This window comes from Myodes glareolus, chromosome 15, assembly GCF_982192425.1.
Source record: "Myodes glareolus chromosome 15, mMyoGla1.1, whole genome shotgun sequence".
NCBI lineage: Eukaryota > Metazoa > Chordata > Mammalia > Rodentia > Cricetidae > Myodes > Myodes glareolus.
In genome coordinates, this window is record NC_142040.1 from 3665575 (window position 1) to 3687820 (window position 22246).

A 22246-nucleotide genomic window follows, 5' to 3' on the forward strand; every position below is an offset into this window, starting at 1 on the left:
GTCCCTGCTGCCTACAATCAGCAAAACTTTAAGACAAAATAAGCAGTTCTGAAAGATAACAGAGGAAGACACATCTCTGGAATTCTTCCAGGGATACACCAGCACTCACATAGTTGAAAACATAATCTGTCAAAGTGCTTCCATCTAGTGATTGAAAGAAAAAGACTTCTATTGATACAGCAGCTCAGAGTCCACCCAAATGGATTCTCCTGTTCCATGTCCAGAATTGGCCACGCCATGTTTTCCAACAATATAGTGTTGACTGAGGTTTCTATCCTGCCTGGTTTCTGTCTTCCCACCACATCCCACAACCATTTAGCCCCAAAGAAATCATACAGAGATCTATATTAATGATAAACTGATTGACCCATTAGATCAGGCTTCTTATTAACTCTTAGAACTTATATTAACCCATTTTATTCTTACCTATGTTAGCCATATGGCTTGGTATCTTTTTCAATGGGGCAATCACATCTTCCTTCTTCTGTGGTTGGGACAGGACTGGGGAGGAATGGGCTTCCTCCTTCCAAGAATTTTCCTGTTCTCATTGACCCGCCTTTTCTTCCTGTCTGGTTGTCCCACCTATATTTCCTGTCTGGTCAATTAGTGTTTATTTAAAACACAATTGACAAGAATATAGGCAGTTGTCCTGCACCATTATAGTTTCACCTCAGATGGGAAGCTCATAACAAGTCTGCCTTCAAAGGGAGTAGCTACTTTTTCTTTCTCACTGGAACACACAGAGCTGCAATACTTTCCAGACATGAAGCAATTTTCTGACAGAGCTATACCTTCATGATGGAAGAAAATGAGCTATTCTCAAAAAAGAAAATGGTTACATATTCTCTGGAACATACTTAGCAAAGGGGGATAAGATTTAGTTGGTCTACTAGACATTAGACATTTGCATTTATGGAACCATTTGACAGAGAAAAAAACCACAATGTTATAGAACATAAGGTTTTCCATGCCCTACCCCGTGACTCTCACAAAGACCCCATTATCCATTAAGCTTTCCTTTGGTATCTCATTCCCAACTCACAGCAGAAATTATCCTCAACCCTTAATTGCTTTTCATAGGTCACCATTCCTGTCATTTAGTACCTTTTGGAGGCACAGGATATAAAATAATCAGCTGTCAGGTTGACCAGCTTTTCCTTGTAAGACAATACTGTCTGTAAAATGGAGATGAATACTTCAGCAGAAAGATCTGCATGTCTATTTAACAGATGCTAAAGATTCCCTCATGATAAAGAAAGCAAAGAAAATGGACAATCAGCTCAAACGAGGGATTAGTGTCTTAACTAGTACTTCCTTTCCTGGCTGTACCTGGACATCGTACTAAATACAGCCAAAATTAAATGCCAAGGCCAATGAGGAAAGCATGCTGTGGTTCACTGTGGGGCCTGACATGAAGAACAAAGAGAAGAGTGATCATAACTAAAGGTATGTCTGGGTTATCATTGATGGTGAGGGACTAGAGGGAGGTGTAGGTACACTGGGAGCATCTGGGTGTGTCTGCTGCGCTGCTTTTCCAAACTGAGCCGACGCACACACACATACACACTATAAAGACATATGTGAGATGCTGTTTGTTCTGAATTCCAAGATTGACCTGAGCACCATCCAGGAAATGATCCTCTAAGAAGGTGTTGTCTTCAGTCTTACTGATGGTAACTCACGATGAGGGTTCCCATAAAGCAGAAGTAAAGAATCACAGAATCTAGAGGATGTAGAGCATATCTCCCAAAGTACAGCGTTTAGAAGGGCAGAAGCGTGGCAAGCTTAAGACAGGAAAATATGAGGAAACCCTAGGCAAGTTTTACTCCTCTTGCAGAGAAAGGAATGGGGCCTCCTGAGAACCCCCAACCCTGGTGGCATCAAGAGTTACTGATCCTGTGCCATACCCTGGAGAGTTCTTGATTCTTTCAATATGTTTAGCGGTTTTTTCTTATTTTTTTTTTTTTTTGGATTACTGGGATTGCTTTCCCAAATTTGTCTGCCTGCAGCATCTCTTGGCTTCTGAAGACAGCTACCACCAAACCCAAAGAATACAGAGAAAAAGGAGCCATGGACTATTTAACAAACAGTGTGTGATAACAGTCAAATAAACCTCAGTTCCACACCCATATATTTGATTAAAACTTATGGGAAAACTCTCAGCCCTTGAATTTCTCTCATTTACAAATTAGGAACGATTCCTTATTCATAGAATTTACAGGATAAAACAAATGCAAATTATCTTGGCATAATATCAATGATAAATGAATGTTAGCTTTAAAAAGAAAATCAAGGGCAGTATAGTAGGTGTTTTATCAGCGATTTACAGAACATAGTCACGTATGCTGCTTTAGTGTTCAGAGAGGTATTGCCTTTTACATCAATCACAAGTGCTGCACGGTACGATATTCCTTTGCCTATGAGATACAGTCCTTCTATGTAGCCCACATTGGCCTCAAAATTTATTTTCTGGCCTCTGACTACTAATGGTGGGATTATGGGTATATTCCATCACAGTTTTGGCTAGGGACCTGACATACTTTTTGTTTTGTTCTTTCATGTGCCTGTGTGGTGTGTATGCATGCGTGTATGCATGTTCACAGGTATGTTGACATGTCTGAGGGCATGCAAATATGAAGATTAGGGATTAGCGTTGGTTGTCTTCCTTTATTGCTCCGTGCTTTATTTATTAAGACAGGCTCTGAATACAGAGTGCACTGATTTGGTTAGCAGACAGAGCAGGGATTCCTGTCTCTGTCTGCTAAACACAGGTGTGATGATGGGCTGCCACACCTACTTGACTTTTATGTAAGTAATGGGAAACTTGACTCCAGTCTTCACACCTCTATAACCGCATTGTCTCCTGAGCCATCTTCCCAGTCTCCTTTGTTTATTTGTTTTCTGAGCTGGGATCCTACAAAGTCTTGGCTGACTTGGAACTCACAATATAGACCAGATGGCTTTCCATTTGCAATGACTCCTCTCCGTCTGCCTCATAAGGTCTGGAATCATAGGTGTACCCTTTATAGACTCCTCATCTAGGCTGTAGCCTAAAATTCCTGAGGAATGTATATTAGTTATCACACGTTCAGCCATCAGGCATGTGTAGAACACCTGTTATGTGATGGATGCTGTGATAGCAATAAGGATCCAATGTCCAGAACGGGTTTTCCTCCCTGCCATTCAACTTCCTACAAGAAGATAAACATTAAAAGTACTATTTTTCATCTTATAAGATACATTACCTTATATCGCTGCTTGCCAGTGTGTGTGAAAGAAAAAAAAAAAAGGACCACATTTTCTACCAGAAAATTTTCTATCAGAAAATGTAGTAAATGTGGAATCTCCAAGCTTCTCCCTCATACCTAGTGGATATTCCACAACAATCCCAGCAGATGTATACTTTGCCTCAGGCTACCACAGGGTTAGTACAGCATTTCTGGGGACTTATTAAGTGGTCTTTTCTAGGATGACCTCCTGGAAACCTTGCTGAACCCCTACACCCTGCCTTTTGCAGCAGCCATGCCTTGTCAGCCTTTCTGCACAACAACCTCTGGAACATTTACTCAGCGCTGAGCTACAGATGGCCTGATGAATATTGAACTAATGGAAACATGACACTTCTTAGCGCAGGTCAACAGATGTTCCACTGTAGCTGTGGCTTTCCAGGTGGTGTGTTTCAGTCTTGTAGTGGGACTGCCATCTGCTCAGTGGGTGTTCTACATTTCCTGTAAAATGAAGATGGATACCAGTAACTGGAAGTAAGTCAGTGTTTGGTGGAGGCTTCTTCCTCTAGGTCTGCGCGATTAGTGGGGCTGTCTGACTGAACTTTGAGGTAGATTTTCATGATAGGTCTTCAAGCCTATAAGAAAAAAATTGAAAAAAAATTTTCTACAAGAAAAAATTGAAGGTTATAATTTACTTCCGCCATTCTGTCAGTATGGTTTTTTTTTTTTGTGATTCTGTCATATCCTACCTTCTGAGTAAGAAGAACACCTTATAGTCAAAGAAATCTGTGCTCTGTCTTGCCCCAGCCACAGAAAACAAAAGTGGAAGGACGTCTCAGTGCCCTTTCTCTCTACTTAGCTGACAATTTACTAGGACTCAGCTCTCCTTTCCTAGAGAAAATGGGGAGTCTGTGTGTGGAGACTGGATACAGTAGCTCCACAATGCTTTACTGTCAGGAGAATCCTGCTACATTGTGTTCAGTTTGGGGCCAGTTGCTGACATTGCAAGAAATGCCGAACAAATTCTATTAATTGCTCTGCTGGGTCTTGTTTATCTTTCTCACTCCCAGAAATGCTTAGCCATAAATTTTAGTCATCATTTGTGTTGTTGTTGCTGTTTTATTTTTTTCCAAGAGCTGGTAATAGTGTTTGGTATATGCAAGACTACGGCTCTGGTTCTATGATTGCTGAGTATCACAGCCTCCTGGGAAAGTCACAGAATAATTCAGCATATCTGGGTTTGTGCTCACTAGTTATAAGACCATTTTTGCCTAATAAAATACAAAAGATATCCAATGCCTCCTATAATCGGTTCTTTATCACAAATTAAATGGCTGTCCTTCTTAGCCATTCGGGTTCTTTTCTATTTGGTGTGTATTACCTGAAACTGACTCCTTGTAGCTAACATGGTCTGAGTAGCAGAAATGTCGTGTGGTCTATAATGTACTCCATGATTTTTAAACATTGCACAATACCATCTGCATTCTTTTCAGAATTTGGGAATCTGACAGTGAATAAAAAGAGAGATCAGGACCTCCTCCAAACCACTTTCCAACTCCCTGTCTGCTGGGACAATTGGAAAGATCCCCTTCTCCCAGTCAGTTTCTAGCACTTCCCATGAGCAAGGTTTTGGGCTTTGCCCTAGCACTGCACTTACTGAGCAGGGCACTTGTTTTTCATGACCAGGGCCCTAGCACCATCTGAATGGTGCCTTAGCTTCTCAGATCCTACAGATCCTTTTCGGGATATGGTTCCCCTCTTGGCCTAGTGCCTCTAGGGTGACTGCCCTTTCTCAGACCCCATTATCTTGTGGACAAATGAATAATGGCCTGAGCCAGTCGTTTATCTTTCTCCCTCATACATGGGAAACAGGCTGACAAAACTATATACATTTCTAACTTCTACCAGTGCAATGTTAAATGTAAAGAGTTATGGCACGTGGATAACCACAACTGCAACATTTTGTTTGAGCTTAAGAAAGGAAGGAGCCATAGACAAGTGAGGTTCTGCATCTAGTCAAATGGCACTGGCAGCAGGTTTCCCACAGGACCTGCTTTAAGCCATCAGCTATGCTTTTAAAAGTTACTTTTATGCTCTGCTTTGTTACATATGGTGTTTGCATGATGGTCAAACTTGTCAGGGCCCGCTGAGGTGTCCATTACATGCAGAGACTCACCTCTGCGGTATATCTGTTCTCCCCACCTGCAGCCACTAACTCTGATTTCCCTTTCACAGGCAACATTGATTCTCCACTTTTTATTGTTGTTGTTCCAAAGACCTGCACATGTCTGATTGTTACAACGTGTCAGTCAGAGATAAAAAATAAGTCACCTTTCTCTCACTCACTTTTCATTTAACTTTATGTGTAACTTAAATTCAACTGTGTATATGTGTGCATATACTTACTGTTAAATGTTTTAAGCATTCCTAATGAGCTCATTGTATCTCATTCCAGACTAAGAAGACAATGTCTCAAATATTTTAAATTGGTATATACTTTTAAATTTGTTACAACAAACTGTATATGTGATTTAACTCTGTTTTAAAATATATTCTATATAATGATAAAAATGTAAGGTTATAAAGACCTATTTCAGAAAAACAGAAGTTAACCTGCAGCCTTCCCTGTAAGCTGTTCTTTACTATTGTCAGTTTAATGTTAAATGCAACAATTTTTTCTTCTTTTTCCTTCACTAGTATAAGTCTCACTTGCTCATTTAAAAACCAGTACAGTCAAGCTTGGACTCAGCTCTCCAGGCAGATCCTATGCTGTAGTCATAACTTATATTTACTTAATAAACAGCTCTTGAGTGCTCAGAGATCTGGTGAATATGTCATTTAAATGTTTAATTATTAAAAGGCTTTTCATAACAGAGAGACAGGTTGACTCCTAGTAGCAGTACCCCATTTCCTCTAAAAGAGACAGAAGACAGATGGGCACAGAACAAAGTCCATCCACAATTTATTTCATCAAGTGAAATCTCTAACCACTGGGAAAAGTTGCCTTTTATCTAAACTCCTAAAGATCTCCAGACAGTGGATGAGGGAGAACTGAAATTGACTGCTTGGCTGTTCAGTGCGAGGTGGGCTTGTCTTCCTACAGACTCCTAACCCACAGGGTCTTCTGAAGCCTGGCAGGCCCTATGCCAACAGAAAAGGCAAATACAACCCTGAAGCCCCCACCCTCAACAACTATGGTAGTCAATGGAGTAAGTTCTCTGTCATTCTTAAATCAGTAACTCAAGTAAAATTATATCCTTCTCAAAGATCTCTGACATAGTTTGACGCCTGAAAAGTTTTGTCAGTTTAAAAAGGATAACCTCACAAAAGAGATTTCAACATAACTTCTTACCATGTTTAAGTAAAAGGTGTTTTAAGATGCAGAGGCATTTTTAATGTATACAAACACAAGTTATTAGGGTGTGTACCTGTAAGTTACAAAGGTCTGAGGACAAATGCAAGTTATCAAACTTCTCGTTCATTAGGCTGCCATTCAAAGTTTTAATACTACCGATAAAATCCTGATAAACCATTAATCCAACTCTGGCAGAGCACCCCTACTACCACTACTGCAAGATCAGATTCTAAGCTTTCCTTGGAGAGACAATTTTTTTATTGTTCAAAAATAGTTGTCACAGTCATTCTGGCACATGCTGCTGGTTATACACTTGTACATCTCTAAAACTTATGTTTTTACAAACTCAAAAAGGTTCTTGTGAGTTCCAAGTAGCAAGATTAAAGGATTCATTTTAAATAGGTCAGACATACCCCTGTCTCAATTCCCTGGTTCTGATACCCTCCTCCTCAACTACAAGGACCTAAAGAAAAATTTTTTCTCCCTAAACTTAACCTTGTCCAAGGTTAAGTCCTTGTCCTTAACCTCTGCCAACACCTTGACAGGTCACCAGATAGTTCAACACCACCAATCCTATACAGGAGTGATGCAACCAGCTATTCCAGGATGTGGCTAGCATCCCAGCTTCCTCAGGTTCCCCCAAGACTTCAATGCCCACAAATCAGCAGGAAGCAGTCTCGAGATCTTGACGTTCTCATCTCCTTAACCTGCCATTGCCTAACTCTTTGCCATTTTATTATAATAAAAAGACAGGAATGTTACAATTATAATTTTGTTGGCCTGCCCTGTCACCTGGGTACCCTGTCCCTTTAAGAGATAAGCTCTGCCCACTCCCAATTACCCCCTTTCTATCAAGGCAATCTGATCTTGAACCTTTTTGCTTCCTTACTTTCTCTGTTCATTCTTCTGAAGAAGCACCCTCTGCCTCTCTTTTTCCTCCTCTTCTTTCTTCTCCCTCTTCCTCTCTCTGTCCATCTATCTCTCGTCTCACATCCCCTTATCCTTACACCCACACAATACCCACTAAATAAACTCTATACCCAAGCTCTTTCTGCATGGTGTATCTGTCTGTAACCTACCCACTGCAACCTCTCCCACCTGAAGTGGGACCTTCCAAGGTCACCCATGCCGTAAATTCTAACAGTTGTAATCACATAGCTTGACAAGGGACAATAAAGAATAAATAAATTAATGAGTGAAAATATAAGGAGACATGTGGTGAAGAAGGTCTGGAAGGAAATGAAGGAGGATAAAGACAAAAAGTCAAATTTGGGCAAAGGGTAAGTCCTCTAAGAAGTACAGTGAAGAGAATTTGGCCTGAACATTGAGGTTCTCACATATGTCTCACTGCTTGGGTCTTTGGTCTTTAACAGCTGGGTGATCAACCTCAGAAAGGAGATCATGACATTTCTTTCTGAGTATTATCTCACAAGAAAAAAAAGTCTCAAAGAATTTGTTGTGCTGGGTATTCATTGACACATGGTTCAGCTGCAACGAGGCAGAGCAAAACCTAGACTTGCAGTTTCAAGAGAGAGAGCTGAAGCATGTCAGGGATTGAAGGTAAGACCCTGCCTTGGAGGTTAGCGGGTGAAGTCACAACCAACAATTTAAAGTCTTCATAAGAATGAAACTCTAAAACAATTTTTTAGCCATAGCAAGAGAAGAAACAGACAAGTATTTGGAATTAAACTCACATAATAAAACAGATTATTAAAAAACAGTAAAAAAGAAAAGCATGAGTAGGACAATCACACTATATATATGTATACATATATACAGAGGAGAGAGAGAGAGAGAGAGAGAGAGAGAGAGAGAGGATATGAAAGAGGAAAGATGAAGAGGGGGAAGAACCTTTGTTTGTGTACATGTGGCATGCATGTGTATCCATGTACATGTAGGTGCTCATACACATATTTGTGCAAGAGTGGAGGCCAAGGTACCTCCTCAGTTGATGGTATCAACTCATCAGGCACTGCCCACTTTCTTTTAAGGAAACAGAATCTATTACATGTAATCAAGGCTAGGTATCTGAGCTCCTGAGATCTTCCTGTCTCCTGCTCTTCCTCAGTTCTGGCATTATAAATGAGTGCCATCACACCCAGTTTTGTTTTTGTTTTTGTTTTTACTCCTATCTTGGAACCTGGGGAACAAACTCAGGTCATCATGATTGTGAGGCAAGCTTTTTACCAGCTGGGCTGTCTCTATAGCCCACACTGTCATCGTTTTAATGGAAAAAGTCTGAGAAAAAAGCAGACTATTGAGGGCAGGGATGAAACCATCAATAAATGTTTCAAGGGATTATTGACAAAGCATTCTGAATTTTCAGAATACTCACCACAAAGTGAAGAGCACTTCTTGGAAAGGAGCTGTGGGAATTCTCGAGCAGCAATTGAATTTTAGAAGAAAACGAAGCCACACTTTCAAAGTACTAGCGGAAAGTAGGCACTGGGGATGCTGGGAGTCTGGAGACTGGGGTGCAAGAGGTATGATTCCATGGGCAGAAGATGGATCTCTTGATGCAGAATAGACAGCAGATTTAGCTTCTTCATCTTTCTGTTCAATGAAGGGCTTTGGTAAGTGGGAGGAGATACCTACGCTGGTCAGGACAGCTCTTCATTCACTGAGCAGACTCAGTGTCAGGTGCTTTTAAAATATTCCCATAAACACCTAGAAACCCAGTGTTCCTGAGTCAGTCACTATGACATGTAAACTCAATCACTACTACTGGAAGATCTATACTGAAAATGGTCATATATGTTTAAATTTGTCATCTGTATACAAGCCATTCTTAAGCAACTTGTGTATGTATATAGAGGTCTGTAACATTGACCCAGATAGACTGTTGGTAAATATGATTTATTTCTTTATATATCTGCCTACCCTACTAAATGTTAAGTCTTTGGATTTTGTTCTTGAACTTTTTCAGAGACAAATATTAAAATATTGCTTTTTAAAAATAATACATTCTTTTCAAATATTTGTTTCCCTTTGCAGTTGTTTAAAATGCTGCTTGAAGGTACTCTAGCTATCTCGAACATGGAAAACATGGCTCTGACAAGCATTGTCCCTTTTCACAATTCCCTCTCACTTGCTCAAACCTCTCAGATTACATTCCCAAAGCTAGCCACCAAGGTCTTCCCTTATTTGGCCACTTCTTCCTTCTGAGACTGACTACAAAGTTCTAAGTATCAAAAGACCCCTCTACTCGCCTAATTAACATGCCCAATTAAAATTCAGTGCCTCATTCTAATACCTCTAGGAATTGCAATTTTCCTATGGACCGTGTCTGTCTTCTCTATCCACCGGCAGTCCTTTGTCCCACTCTGAGACAAATATCCCTTCCCCTCTCCCTTATTCTCTTCCCCTTCTCCCTTGTCCTCTATCTGCTGTCTTTGTCTCTTGTCCCCTGCTTCCTGTCCCTCTGCGACAAATAAATTTCTTTTGTGTTGAGAACTTGGTGTTCAGGATCTTAAACTGACAGCAGTCTCTTACACTGTCTATATGATAGCATATCATATAGATGTCCAGAAAATGTAAACACTTCTTATCAAGATTCTGATTCCTACAGGCAGATGGAATCAGTGCTGTTCTGGTAGCTATGATAAAATAGATGCACTCACAGACTCAGGACAGCTGGAGTTAACTGCACAAGGCCTGCACAAATCAAGTCACTCTCACCATTGCAGAATGGAGAAAGTAAGGTTCCCAATCCCTGCTGCTAGCTAGGATTTAGTAGTTAATGGCTGCTGGGGAAAGTCAATACTTTTGGGGGGAGGTGTGGCCCCTGATAGGTTACCTATGCTACCCTGAATGGCCCCTGTGACAGTTTGAATAAGCATGTCCCCTTTACCTTCTATACACTTAGATGCTTGAACCCCTGGTCTCCAGTTGGTGGCACTGTGTCAGTAAGTCCAAGAGGTAAGTTCAGTAAGTCCTGTAACATGAGGGCTGGACTCGTGGGGGTTTCTGTCCTGCCCGGTCCCCCAGATGTTTAGTCCCAGAGAAAAATCACACAGAGATCTCCATAACTTATAAAATTGATTAACCCATTGGCTCAGGCTTTTTAGTAGCTCCCATACCTGATATTAACTCATTATTCTTATCTATATTACCCACATGGCTCAGTACCTTTTTCAGCAGGGCCGGTCACGTCCTGCTTCTTCAGTGATCTGGGCAGGACTGGGGAGGAATGGGCTTCCTCCTTCCCAGAATTCTCCTGTTCTCATTGCCCGGCCTCTACTTCCTGGTTGACTCACCTATACTTCCTGCCTGGCCACCACTGAATTTATACCAGATGATACAGAATTGACTTCATTGCTTATCCAGGTATAAGACATAATCAAGAATAGGCTTTGTCCAATGTACATAACACACATCTGATACTATATGGGTCTTCCAGGTCCTCTAGCACAGGATAATGCAGAAATTGATCAACTATTGATAAGAAGCATGTTACAGGCCTCAGAATTTCATTAAAAAAGTCATGTCAATATCTAAAGTTTAAATGAAGAGTTTTTTATTACATGACAACAAGTTAAGGAGATTATAAAGACATTCCTCACTTGCTCTTTATATAACCAAACACTGCTTCCTGGAGGGACTAACCCAAAGGGTACTCAGAGGAATGAAATCTGGCAGATGGATGTGTTTCACTTTGAAGAATTTGGAAAATTAAAATATGTACATCTCACCATTGACACTTATTCAGCCTTTCAGTGGGCAACTGTTTTAAGCTCAGAAAAAGCTGATTCAGTAATCACACATTTATTAGAAGCTATGGCAATCATGGGTATACCTGCACAAATAAAAACAGATAATGATCTGGCTTATGTCTCTAGGAAAATGAAATCGTTTTTTACTTATTATCATATTAAGCATGTTACAGGCATACCATACAATTCTATAGATCAAGCAGTCATAGAAAGATCAAACTGAACTATAAAGGATATGTTAAATAAACAGAAAGGGGTGGAAAATGCCCCCAGAAATAGATTACATAATGCCTTATTAACCTTGAATTTTCTTAACACTAATGAGAAAGGAACAACAGCGACAGAAAGACACTGGATAATGGAAAAATCTGCTGAACTAATTAACCGGTTTATTTCAAGGATGTGCTGACCTCACAATGGAAGCCAGGAGATGTGCTGCGTTGGGGAAAGGGTTTTACTCTTGTTTCCACAGGAGAAGAAAAATTGTGGATACCATCAAAATTAATAAAGGTTTGGTTTGAAGAGGAGACACCTCTTGGAAAGGAGACATGACAGCTCATTCACAATGATGGTAATCATACAGGTGGTAAGAAAAACATATAGGATGGGGGCAGGGTTCTGTTCTTGTCTTTGCAAGAAAAACACTGATCTTCAAAAAATTCAAGGGACCCTGGATATTTGAATACTGACAGATGGAAAAAATTACTACCCAATATGGATCACCAAGAAAACTGAATAGGTTCCATAAGTAATGTTTATATATATATAGCTTATTTATATTCATAAGTATATAGAGCTGGTTTTAGAGTTGGACTCTGGCTTAGTACCTCTCTAATTCCAAGCCTGTTGTTAAGAGAAAAACTCAGAGTTTATGTCTCATGTCAAGAGCCATGATATGGGACAGAGGGAAAAAAGGAATTTAGAAAACATCTTTGCTTTTCTTTATATCTATCATACCTTTCATTGAATATATGTATGTCTGCATATGTCTATATAATTAATGTTTAAGTATTCCACAATGAACAATGAATTTTCCTGCAGTAATCTTTTGAAGTTTCCAGGAAGAAGATGGGGCCCCATAACAACAACTCCACCCGGTTGATATGATGTCATGATACTGATAGCACTACTACAAGACTTGTTTTGGGTACCAGCTGCACAGACGGTTCCAACTTGGTTAGCTGAAATGGTACACATCTTTTACAACATTTTTGTCAGACCTCCACAAAATACTCAGAGACTATTTGCAATCTTAGCAGACATTAATCTTGAGATTTAACCATCGTTTTACTTTTACAGGATCCCCCAGAAAGAACATTGCCCCCCATGACAGCTGGAAGAAATTCTAGAGGACAACATCCTCTCTCCCAGCAAAGTTTGTCCTCAGATTTAAGGACATCATTTAGGGGTTGATTATAATTAGTATATGGTTGAGGGTTGGGGGATGGATTCTATAAGCTCAGGGATCTTTTGGAAAAAAAAGGAAAATTGGATGAAAATTATATTGAATATTGTATACATGCATGCTTATACTTCTTTTTAAAACATTTTTATGTATTGATATATATAGTGTTGATATATATATAGATATAGATATGAATATTTACCATATTGCAGTATACATTTTTACCTCTGATTAAGATACTTATATATTGTTTATGTATTGATATATATATATTTACCATATTGCAAATGTATACTTGTACATTGTTTACATTTGGAGGTTATTGTCCTCATTTATTGCATGGTTATTTATTCTCTTATTCTTTAAGTTTGAAATGTATTAAGAATTGTAGATCGATAGTCATCTATGTTTGTCATATTTATAGTTAGACTAATCAGGTTCTTTAGACACATAGAGACTATATTCTATATAAATAATCTTCAACCTCTTCAAAGAGTTGTAGAAAAATGGCATTTAATCTAACTTAGAGTTCTGTGGTAGTGAGACACAGTCGCTCCTAGCAACACCGATCTATTCCTGAGAGATTGTTGAGCACCAAAGACACTCCACTTGGAGCTTGTCTTCTTCTTGGCAAAACTGGCCTCTGGCGCAAGGAACAGCTCATACTTTAGCTACTGACAAAATACATAGTATCCGGAAATGGATAAGCAGAACTGTCAAAACTTGCTAAGACAGGATAAGATGGTTTTTTTTTTTTTAGTAATTTTATTAAATTATAAAAAGTTTCCATTTACGCCCCTCCTCCCAATGCCCTCCCACTCCCCCCTCCCTCTCCTCCTCCCTCTTTGTCCCCAAGGGAAGTCAGGGTCTCCTGCCCTGTGGGAAGTCCAAGTTCCTCCCCCCTCACTCCAGGTCCAGGAAGGTGAGCATCCAAACAGACTGGATCCCCAAAATCCAGTATATGCAGAGGAAACCAGTCCCAGTGTCATTGTCAATGGCTTCTCGGAAAGACTGCAGGCCAGCCACATTCAGAAAATCCGGCCACATTCAGAGAATCTGGTTGGATCACATGCTCGTTCAGTCACGGTCCATCTGGCCTTGGTAAACTCTCATTAGATCCGACCCCTTGTATCAGTGGGTGATAGTATCCCTCGCAGTCCTTCGTCATTTTCTTCCTCCTTTTGCTCCTCGTTTGGATCTTGGGGGGCTCAGTTCGGTGCTCCAACGCGGGCCTCCATCTGTATCGTCATCCAACGCCAGATGAGGGATCTATGGTGATAAGCAAAATATTCATCAGTATGGTCACGGGCCAAGGCCGGTTCAGGCACCCCCTCCTCTGTCCAGAGAACAATCTGGGGATCTCTCCTTGGACCTGGGATCCCATATATAATCAAGTTTCCTGTAAACTCTAATATGACTCCCTTAGTTGAAATATATTCTTCCCTGATCCCATATTCATCCTTCCTCCCTTCCCCCCATCCCGGTCAACCGAGCTTTCTCCATTCCTCCCCTACTCCCTTCTCTCTAACCCTCTCCCCTTCCATCAACCCTCCCACCCCCAACCCATGCACCCAAGGTTACCTGGGACTCTTGACTATTTCCTACCTCCTGGCGGATAGGTAAATAATCTTCATCAGGTTCGTCTTCTTATTTAGCTTCTCTAGGATCACGAATAATAGGCTCAAAGACCTTTAATTATGGTTAGAATCCACTTATGAGTGAATACATACCGTGTTCCTCTTTTTGGGTCTGGCTTACCTCACTCAGTAAAGCGTTTTCTATGTCCATCCATTTGCATGCAAAATTCAAGATGTCATTATTTTTTACCGCTGAGTAAAACTCTAATGTGTATATGTTCCACACCTTTTTTAACCATTCTTCTATTGAGGGGCACCTAGGCTGTTTCCAGGTTCTGGCTATTACAAATAGTGCTGCTATGAACATAGTTGAACAAACGCTTTTGTAGTATGTTTGGGCATCTCTAGGGTATATTCCCAAGAGAGGAATTGCTGGGTCCTGAGGGAGGTTGACTCCCAGTTTCCTGAGAAACCTAGACCTATTTGACAAGAACTTTAAGCCTTTGAAAAGAGAAATTGAGGAGGATACCAGAAAATGGAAAGACCTCCCCTGCTCTTGGATTGGGAGAATCAACATAGTAAAAATGGCAATTCTACCAAAAGCAATCTACAGATTCAATGCAATCCCCATCAAAATCCCATCAAACTTCTTCACAGACCTTGAGAGAACAATAATTAAGTTTATATGGAAAAACAAAAAACCCAGGATAGCCAAAACAATCTTATACAATAAAGGAACTTCTGGAGGCATTACTATCCCTGACTTCAAACTCTATTACAGAGCTACAGTATTGAAAACAGCTTGGTATTGGCATAAGAACAGAGAAGTCGACCTATGGAATCGAATAGAAGACCCAGATACTAACCCTCAAACCTACGAACACCTAATTTTTGACAAGGGAGCTAAAGATGGTTTTGAAAAATTTCTTGCCTTTAAAAATAATCTGTCAGTTACTCTAGGCCTTAGCCAAAGTTGGTTGCTTCAATGCTGCAAACATGACTTTGGGTGATTGCCCAGGTAGCCAGTTGTCTCTGTGATTTGTTGCATGTTTTGGAAGTTGATTGTACTTCCTAATTACTCAGGTAACATTATTTCCCTTCTCAGATCTTTGATGGGGTTGAAGACTAGATAAATGTAGTTACTTTTGTCTCATGACTTGGCCTAGTTATTTATTATACAAGACTTAAGCTAGTTAGAATAGGATATTTGTTCTTATTGTATATAATTTCATAGTAGGTTTAGAACTCTCTTACTTAAACAAAAGTGGGGGGTGCTGCTGGAGCTCCTTCCGCTCCTTCAGCCCATAGCCGCTGAGATACCAGCCCACTGAGGAGTGGTCGCTTTCTCTTTAAAAAGCAGCGGTAGCCCTCTGTTCTCTCTCTCTCTCTCTCTCTCTCTCTCTCTCTCTCTCTCTCTCTCTCTTGCTCCAGCGACTAGACTCCTTTCCTGGCTGTCAGGTAGGGCAGTGTTCTGTAAGCTTTTCCCCCTCAAATATATAACCCTTTTGTAGGTACACAGGGTCCCCCCCCCACTTCGTGGAGATTCTGCATTAGCACTGGCTTGAGGGGATAGCTTAGGAAGAATTTGGCTCTCTTTTGTTATGGTGATTCCACCTGTAATCAAGGTTCTAGCAGTGGGCCCCACACGCCTGGCCCCTCCCAGCTGATTCTGCCTGAGGCACTGGGCACCTGTAATCTCCTTCTCCTGCTCCTGATGGGAGGAGGCCTTGCCCTTTTGAACCTCCTTGCCCACTGGTATAAATACCAGACTTGAGTTTAATAAAGTGGCCATTTACTCTTTGGTAAGTGAGCTAGGTCTCTTTTGTGTGTGTCTATTTAAACCCTCAGGACAATCGTCCATTCTCGTGGGCCCAAGTTCGGGAAAGCGCGCGCCTGGATCGGGTGTGGGTATCCACAGAAAAAGCGGGGCCTTACACCTTTGAATCCAAACTGGTTTGGGATTTTTTTGCGCTTTAGTGTCCTAACTGAAAAAGCAAGTCATTAGGTGTGCACAGGCTTTGAGGTTTCCAGTCCACATGGCATTCCTGATTTACTTGTTCTGGTTCGTGCTTGTGTTTCATGATGTGATCTTTCAGCTTCTTCACTGAAGGCTAGAACTGCCACCTGCTTTCTCTGCCCGGTTATCACAGACTCTAAACCTCTGAGACTGTAAGTCCAAATAAACTCTTTTATAAGTTGCCTTGGTATTGGGACAATACCAATAACTGGTATAGGCCTATACCCCTGCGCATGCAGGTGATATGAATTAAACTTGGTGAGGCTTTGTTTAAAACAAATGGTTCCCAACTGGTGAGTCATGACCCCTTTGTGGGTCAAATGACATTTTCATAGGGGTAACCTGAGACCACTGGAAACTACATTATAATTTATAACAGAAGAAAAATACAGATATGCAGTAGCAAGGAAAATAATTTTATGGTTTTGGGCCACCATGACTTGAGAAACTACATTAAAGGGTTGTAACATTAGGAAGGTTAAGGATCACTGACTTAAAACAGCATAAAGTTAGGAAGTGGACTTAGTGATGCTTGCAAAGAGGGAGGAATAGGAAGGGTAAAATATGATCAAAACATATTCATGTATAAAATGGTTAAAAACCAAAAAAAAAATAAACTATTTTTGAAGGAGAGATATGTTAAACATGCTGGTGACCACAGATGCTTCCTATTTCTCCTCTGTGGGGAAAAGAATTGAGCCAGAAGAATAAGTCCTCTGAACCCCTGGAAACAACAGTCTTAAACATTTCTGTTTCACACATACACACACACACACACACACACAACCAACATTCATGATACACATGAGACATCCTGTCCTTAATTTCTTTGGATAACATCACAGTATCCTTTCAACAGACTTTTTAACCCACACCACACTTTCCTCTGTAGAGAACACTCCTTGGACAAACAAAAGTACTCCTTTCAAATCAGAACATGTTCATGAGTGTGGTAAAGTGCTAAGCACCTTGGAGAACAATCTTCAAGTCACAGACAATGGTCTACAGTCCACCAAACCCTTGAGTGCTATCGGAGACATGATGGTTCTCTTCTCTGAGACATGATCTTGGTGGAAGAATGAAGGGTAATTCTAGCTTAGCGGTCACAAATTCCCAGCCACCAGTTGTGCTATTCTGACATAAGAGGCATTACTGTTCTTCAGCTTTTTGATGCTGGAGAGAACATTCAACTTCTTTGCACATTTATTATGTTGTACTCTCAACTCTGCCACCCATTTGCTAACCTAAATCACTTAAAATATTTGACCATTTTTATAGCAGCATATTGTTAAACATAAAAGAAAAAGTGGGTTGTTTTCATCTAGTGCTAGTGACAATTTGAAGACTATTTGCCACGAATTTTTTCTTGTTACACCCACACTATCTTTTCTTCAATATTTCTTTCTTGTAAAAATATCTCAAACACAGTGTAGGTGTTCAGTAGATATATATACCCTTCATCAAATCAAAACTTGTTGATTTGATTATGTTGTGGGGACAAATGACACAGAATTGCAATGGCTTTCAGAGACAAGGCCTTATTTCCTGCTTGTGGTACAGCTAGTTTTCTCCTGTATTAGGTAAGGGCTCTGCTTCCTGACATTTTATTGTCATGCAGAGACCCAGCCTGGGAAAGCAGTTGGGATCTACTTTCTTCACTGCCAAACAGAGTAAAGACAGCAAAGCAAAAGATTGACAGGCTGGCTCTTAAGCTTTTGTCTGGATGGGATGGATGGGTGTCCCCTGGATGGGACAGATGTGTGCCCCCTGTATGGTACAGAAATGTGTCCTCTGGATAGGACAGACATGTGGCCCCTGGATGGGACAGACATGTGTTTTCTGAATGAATGAATGTGTATCCCTTGCATGGGATGGACACATGCCCCCATCAGCCACATCTCTTTGGATTTTACAAGTAACATGGCAAAATCTAACTCTGGAAAGTAAGATAAATAGATATTCCTGTTTTCTAAATGGTATATTGTTTATGAGCAGATGGTAACAAGTTCATTATATACACTAAATTGTAGCTATAGATAATCTGATTTCATATTAAAATCTATAGAAAGAAAAGAAATTTAAAAACATGTAAAATCTGAGATTCAACATTCCTAGCCACTGTCTCAACCTTGATTCAGTATGTTTGTTTAAAAACTACTAGTGATGGTGGGTGGTGGTGGTGCACACTTTTAATCCCAGCACTTGGGAAGCAGAGGCAGAGGCAGAGGCAGAGGTAGAGGCAGAGGCATGTGGATCTCTGTGAGTTTGAGGCCAGCCTGGTCTACAAGAGCTAGTTCTAGGACAGGCTCCAAAGCTACAGCAAAACCCTGTCTTGAAAAACAAAACAAAACAAAACAACAACAACAAAAAACACTGGTGACACACTTTGTAAAGAAAAGGAGGGGGCATCATCTCATTACTAGATATGTTTCAAACCTCAGACAGTGTGCAGCAAGGTTATCCATGTCATTTCTGCCTGAAAATCAAGAACCAGCTCCAACTGGAGAGCCTACCCCACATGTACTTTTGCAAAGGTGATTACAATTGTTTTCCACCCTTCCCCCTGATTTATGGAAACAGGAATCGTGCTATTTCTTTTAAAGAAAGCACTGCACGCTGTAGAAAAATATCAACTTAACAAATGATATGTGTGTGTATATCACACCTATATTGGATTTAGAGTATTTTTTTAAAAAGATTTACTTATTTATTATGTATACAGTATTCTGTCTGTCTGTATGCTTGCTGTATGGTGCCAGAAGCGGGCACCAAATCTTATTAGAGATGGTTGTGAGCCACCATGTGGTTGCTGGGAATTGAACTCAGGACCTCTGGAAGAGCAGTCAGTGCTCTTAACCTCTGAGCCATCTCTCCAGGCCTAGAGTAATTTTTACAAGAAATTGAGAGATTGAATTGAAGTGGTAGTAGTAAAAAACAATGAGGTTGGAAATTACAAACTTTCCTTGTAATTTGCAAATCAAGCAAGTTAGCTGGTTGTCAGACATGTATGGACTGTTCCAGGGAGTTGTACATTCCCTCTATCCCTGCTCATCTGTGTCAGTTTCCTGTGCTATTTCAGACCCAGGATACACACAGCTTTCCTGATTTTCTTGTCTCTAACTTTTTTCTCCAAACTCTAACTTCTATGCAGCAGTGAAAATTGTCTTCTTCAAGCTTTGTCAAAAAAAATTTGCATTGTCAAAAAAAAAATCTCCCTACTACTTACAAAGTGGTGTCCACTCCTATAGCCTGACCTTCTTTCAATAAACTGAGGTGAAATTTCATTTCATTCTTGATTTATGCATCCTTCAGTTTAATGAAGATTTCTAAGCTATAAACATGCTTTTACTTTTTAACCTTACAAATGTGGTTACTATTTCTGTGTGTGTGTGTGTGTGTGTGTGTGTGTGTACATGTGTGTGTGTGCATGTATGCACATATATGTAAGGAGAATGATTCCAATCTGTCTTTGATAGACTCAAGAAAACAACTAAGCCCCATGATAGAAATAGATGTGCTAAACAAAAAAGCTTGTAGTCAAGTTTTTTTTTTTGCAATTAAACAATACTGCAGTTTATCAAAAAACACATAAGAAATTTCAACTCTTATTCTTTGAGTTACAAAAATCAAGGTTTGGCTAAGTTATAGACATGTTTTTCACATGTAATTATTTGTATAACTCTAGTAATGCTCAGTGGCTGTTAAGATCAGAACTGGTTCTTAAAAAAACACTAAAAACATAAAAATGCTTAGCCCCTGTATTTACCTGTAGAATATGTTTGTTTATGCATACATTCCAGGATTGGCTATATTACTTATTATTTTAAAGGTCACATCCAAAGGAGAAAGCAAACCACCTACAAACTGGCATTATTTATTTATTTCTTGGCTTGTAATGTCCTTAATTCGTTGATGTAGTAAACAAATTTCAACTCTGCTATGCAGATGACAGAAGGAATCTGCTCAGCAATTAACTTTAGAGTTCATACAGGCAACATGCTATATGTGAAAAAATTACTAACTGAACAACAGGTACTAAATACTGAAAAAAATTAACAGTTAAATTAATTAAAATAAATAAAATAATTTATTTTATTTAACAATATAGGAAGTTCATAGCCATGAGAAGTTCCAGTGCAATTTCCAGTGCAATTGGGAATTCAGGAATCTTGGTGGAGCTGTTAGTGTGGCGGACCTTGTAAGAAAAGTACATGCACACTTTCCAGAGCACGTGTGAAGGGATCTCTCTAAAATTGACCTCATTATTTTCATTTTCGACAAATTGACCTGGTCCACTCAACATGGCTTTTATTGTTCCTGATTTTAATGCATGTTCTTTTTTTACAATAAATTCATGGCCATCAGAAGATATTAATTTGACATACATGGTGTCAGGGCCTTCACAGCCACCATAGGTTTTCTCTTCTCCATCCATTATGTCCTTATAAAATTCTACTTGATCCCACAGGAACTTCAGCAGTTTCTGGCCAATCCCACAGCCGCCATAGCAGTGTTCCCATGTACGGCCACAGCCCCTATTCAGCCCCGCCATCCCCCCCAACCCGGAGTCAAGTTTTGAATAGCTTCATTTGGATGTCCCATCCAAAGACAAACAGCTCTTTAAAAATAGGACATTCAAGCACGTCAAACTGAGATTTTTAAAGACTTGATTAATGAATTTATTAATGAATTTTTAATTGATTAATTCAAATTAAAATGATAGCAAAACAGCAAATTTTTATTATCTAAATTTAATTTAAGTGTATCCTTAAAAGCAATATTTCAGTTTAGATCAGAAGTAACTAAATTTAATTTTTATTACAATTTATTCATTTATTTGTTTATTGTGTATATGTATGTGTGATGTGATGTATGTTTATTCATACCTGTGTATGCTAGTATGTCTGACATGAGTTTTCCACATCCTACTCTATCACTTACCACCTTGATTCCATAAGACAGGCCCTCACTGACCTAGGGCTCATGTCAGGGACCAGCCTTGACAAAAATACCTCTTGCTAGAGTAGGGGCATTGGTATTTAGAAATATAGTAAAGAATATGAAGACATGAATAAAAATAATAAAATAGAGAAACATATAGAATAGTATTGGGAGGGGGAATTCCAGCGAGTACTGGAATTCGCCCACATTTAATTTCCAATTGCTTAAAATACCCCTGACCTCAAAAGGTAGGAGTGAGACAAAAAAAATTGCATAAACATGACACAAGAAAATGAGCAGACCAGTCGAAGGTCATGGACTACATTAATAGTTAAACATTCTATTGCTAGAACAAAACAAGTCATGCTCTCACCCTAGACCAAAACATTCTGTAGACAAACCACTCCCTGGGTGGAATCAAAAGTTATCTCTTTAAGGGAACTGGAACTTAGGTGGATCCTAAGACTTTTGTTTGAGGTAGAAACAGATCTACTTCTCTATTCTTGAAATACAAGGCCGGGCTATTAGGTACTCTTGTTGACAATAACCTTGAGAGAGCAGAACTCTCTCTAAATCTAGGTGGGGCCTTTGTTTGAGGTAGAAACTCAATAACTTGAAGGAATAGAAATAAAATTCAACTCTCTGACTCCTTTGATCAATGTGGAAATGTGCTCACACTTTTGGGCCTCTAGAGGCTTGCAATTTGGCTATCCCTCAAGGCCATGAGATCTGCCTGTCTTTGTCCCCAGCTTTGTACTTGGGGGCTGGGCATTCATACACACATTCCCATACTTGTATGACCCACTGAGTCATTTCTATATTCCCTGCTAAGGTTTATTTTAATTTGGCTCACAAATTGTCCCTACTGGCCTGTCATAAATAAAGTATACTTTACACATTAGTGATTAGAGGGGTAATCATGCCCTCATTGGTTTAAAAAAGAGAAGGGTAATGCCCATTCAAAAAAAAAATCTTATCAGATTTTCTTTCTGCTTAATATTCCATATTTTCT

The 22246-nt window shown here is 39.8% G+C and overlaps 1 pseudogene; it reads right to left on the bottom strand.

The window, feature by feature from the left end:
* Positions 1-20389: 20389 nt before the first annotated feature.
* On the bottom strand, positions 20390-20801 carry LOC125394082 (elongin-C pseudogene; annotated as a pseudogene).
* Between the last annotated feature and the right edge of the window lie 1445 nt (positions 20802-22246).